The sequence below is a fragment of the Condylura cristata genome, unplaced genomic scaffold (assembly GCF_000260355.1).
Source record: "Condylura cristata isolate star-nosed mole 26May11 unplaced genomic scaffold, ConCri1.0 scaffold00011, whole genome shotgun sequence".
Taxonomy (NCBI): Eukaryota; Metazoa; Chordata; class Mammalia; order Eulipotyphla; family Talpidae; genus Condylura; species Condylura cristata.
Genome location: NW_004567112.1, coordinates 21,214,860 through 21,219,009, shown reverse-complemented (window position 1 = coordinate 21,219,009; position 4,150 = coordinate 21,214,860).

Genomic DNA, 4,150 nt, shown 5'->3' with positions numbered 1-4,150 from the left:
CATAACATGTACTTTTTAAAAACCAATTTTATTGATTCACCATTTGTTTACATAATTATATCATTTGAGAGGTCAGCTTCAGACCTCAACATGTGCACAGCTTTCTTCATTCAGCCCACGCTGCCCCCCCCAAACAAAGCCCTAGTGTCACACACTACCACCTTCCCCCACTCTGGTAACCACTACACGTTTTGCAGAGTTTAAAAGTTATTTCTATTGTGTTTTGCCAGTTGCCTTCTTTGGTTACATATATTCCACGAATGTGTGAAACCATCTAGAATTGTTTTTCACATTCTGACCTCTTTCACTTAGTGTAAGAAACTTAGCTCAGCTGGGAGGTCCAGGATCTCCTAGAAATAATTAAATGGAAGAGAACAAATTAGTAAGTAATTCAAGAAAATCCCCCAAACTGAAGTTTCTGAATCTCAGAATAAAAGGCCCCACTGACTACATGGAACAAAGGATGAAAATGACCCATACCAAAATACATCACTATAAAGTGACTGAAAACAGAGAAATCAAGATAGAACAGGCTTCAGGTTTCTTATAAAGAAGAATCAGAACAGCATCAAATTTCACAAGAACAATGCTGGAAGCTAGAAGACATTCATTAGAGCATGCCTTCAAAATTTTAAAGGGAAGAGGTTATAGGAAATACATATAGATTTTTGGCATAGAATTTCATACCCAACCAATTAATCAAGTGTGAGGGTAAATTAAAGATATTTTCAGGTATGCAGGGTGTCAAAATTTTTCCTCCCAAGGCAACTTTTCTCAGAACACTACTGAGTCACAAAAAAAGACAGACAGAATTCTGGTAACAGGAATCTAACCCAGGGTAGCAGCTGTTTGTCAGTTCCAGAAAGATCCCATCAGTATTGCAACTGAAGGTGAGATTAAGCGCATCCAACAATAAAAAGGGGAAAGGTAGCACTAATAGATGCTGTTTTGCTGTTGAATTGTGGTACTTTATAGAGCTATTTGGAGACTAAAACGTAGCTATATATTTGAAGAAATCTAAGCCAAAAGGATAAATCTGGGAAAACAAAAAGTGTAATTATTATGACATTCTGTTCAAAAGTGAACAAAAACAACTAAAAAGGTGTTGATATAACCAAAACATGATCAAATTATTTACTGTGGCGATGCAGGGAGGGGGAAGAAGTGTGTGTAAACCATCCAAATCTTCATTCTCCAGCATATGTGTAAATACAAAAATGAAACATTGTAATCATTATTTTAAACAGTTATTTTGAAAGATTAAAAAATACTATGAGAAATAGCCAAAAGGGTTCAAAGAGGTTATGTTTTTTGGAACGGGATTTAGAAGTAGAGAATTTCAACAAAAAACTGTTGCTTTTCATTGTATGTCATTTAGAATTATTTTGACTTCTTAATGGGTACATATGAGTTCTTCTGCACACTTGAAGTACAAAACCTTTAAAACCAGATAATGATCAGAACTCTATGGGGAGGGCTGGGCCTCTTTCCCTATAGAAGACTGCAACATGTGTTTGGCAAGAGCAAAGAACCTAAAATTTTTGAATTCAGAACCAATCCCAGTCATCTGTCTGGGGCTACTCCACTAGGAAGCAATAAACCAAGAGTCAGAACCGAACCCAGGAGTTTTGGCTCCCATTTTTTTGCAACCAATAGACTATGAAGTCACCATTGAAAGGAATCCTAGGTGTTCTTTTATGAAACAGTCATCAGACAAAACCAGGTGCACAACAGAGTATACTACTATTTGTGCACAAAATGGGGCAGGGAAATTTCATGTATGGGCACGGTTACAAATACCTGAATATCTCTGGCAGAGTGAAAAAGTACACAGCAATATTGACTGGGAAGAATCAGGAGATGGGGGAGACTTGTTTAGTCACTGAATACAGTCTTCTGCTGTTTGACCGTTTGACCTTTTCCATGAATTTATTTTTTTAAAAAAATCAATAAAACAATTAAAAACAAGTGACATTTCACTGCCTAAAGTTCAGTGAGTTACTGTGGTCCCAAACTTATCTCTTGCCGAATCTATCTCGTGCCTTATGCTGCAGGCATAGTGGCTTTTGCAGTTCCCTTTCTCTGCTCATGTAGGTCTGCCATGTTCACTTACATCCTTTCAAGTTGTGTCAGGCAACACCATTGTCATAGAGAAAAATGGAAGTCATGGAGCAGGCTGTAGGATGCAGGATGCTCTCAAGAGCAAGATTTTGGCTTGTTTGACAGAGAAGGGTGGGTAAAACCGGATTTTGGGCTTTAGGGAGGGTGAGTATACACCCAACTCCCACCCATGGCTCTAATCTTATTAACAAGGTGTTCACTGACTAGTTCCTGGGCACAAAAGCACATCAGTATTGCCCCAGAGGGATCCAGCGTCCTGCTCTCCTCGAAGTTAAAAGGAGCCTTATATGCTACACCCAGTCTTTCAGACCTTTGCTAGTCATTGCTTCCAAGACTTGGTATGAATTTCCTAACTCTTCACTCCAGACATCCATGACCTCTATGTTCATTTCAAACATAACTTCTTAGGGCCTTTGCATATACAGTTCCCTCTGCCGGAAAACTCAGGCACCAAATAACTGCATGCTCCTTCCCTGATCTCAGGTGATTGCTCACCACATCTATTCTAAAATAATGGCCACTCACTGTCACTTTCTTTTATTTTCCTTCTAGCCCTTGTTACGACATGACTTTTTGTTATTGTATTTTTCTCAACCCATTAGAATATAACTAAGTGTGTGGGCTTTATTTTCTTAGGAATTAAGTAAATACCTAAAACTCCAATATATTGTATTGTACCAAAGGAATTAATGGAGAAATTTGCATTTTAGGCATCTCTAATCTAAATTATATGTTTTCTATATATATATATATATATATATATATACATATATATATGTATACATTAATCATCATATTGGGCAAATCCAGAAAATAAGACTAATTTCTGAATTATCTCCCAGTGCATAATATCTTTAAAGTAGAAAACCATGACAACCTACTTATTACAGAGATGATTATTGTCATGACCCATATTTCTGAAAGGGTTCTTAAATAGACGTTGGATATTTAGATTATTGGGAAGCCAAATTACTGTCATAAAGTTGCTTTAGTGCACATGAATTGGAACCTGAGGAGGTAGGTACTACTTAAATGCCATTATAAATGGCATGGGGTTTTTAGTCTGTCTCCTCTTTAGGGAACCTCTGCCAAGTGAGCTGGTCAGGGCAGCCCCTTATGGACAATAAAGGCTAGACTGGGCAGGCCAACTTCTGCTTCTGAGTTTTCCTTCTTTGACAATGGTTCCCGAGCCTGCTCTCCTGGACATAAGCATCATCTATATATGAAGTATAGCTCACCTGCAAAACCAGCTGCTTTTCAAATATATTAAGTCATTATGATAAAGTCAGATTCCTGTAGCACTCATCAGTGAGTCTTTATCACAAGTCTTGGGACAAAAGATTCTAAATGAAAGGAGTAGTGTTCCCTGAAATACACTTTTTAAAGGTTGATCTACATCCTTAGAAAAATAACGCTGTTTTGGGCTGACCTCTTGTGACAATCCACCAAATACATTAAAATTCAATTGATTAGATTTATGCTAATCACATTTCAGGTCCCAATCACCTTAATTGACTTTGGAGTGTCTCCACAGTTTTGTCATTTCCTGATTTACAACCGCAGATGGTTAATTACACCCACCAAGGATCTGACAAGCTAAGCCACTAAAGGGAACCTTAACTCCCTTCAATCAGCTCTCTTGGGGGTCTCTAAAGCAAAGGGAATAAGGTGGGGATGAGATTAATTGGATTTCTAGTAGGTTTTAAGGTGGAACTTAAAGAGACAACAGAATTTCACCGAGAAAGTGCTTTAGGGACAGCGGAAATGGCTAAAGTACTTATGGAGGAACTGATAATCCCCACGGAGCCTCCCCGAGGATAAATGCGGCTGCTGTAACGTGAGATGAAGGAGACTGAATCCAGTGGCGAAGGGTTTTAAACGCCAAGCTGAGGCTTCGGAACTTTCCTCCGCCGGCACCGGGAGGCCCCCCAAGGTTCTCAGCAGGTGAGTGACAGGACCCGATTGGCCGCCGGAAGGATCAACGTTAGCATCTCCCCCGCTCTCTCTCCCCGCCTCTGCCAGCTCCTCA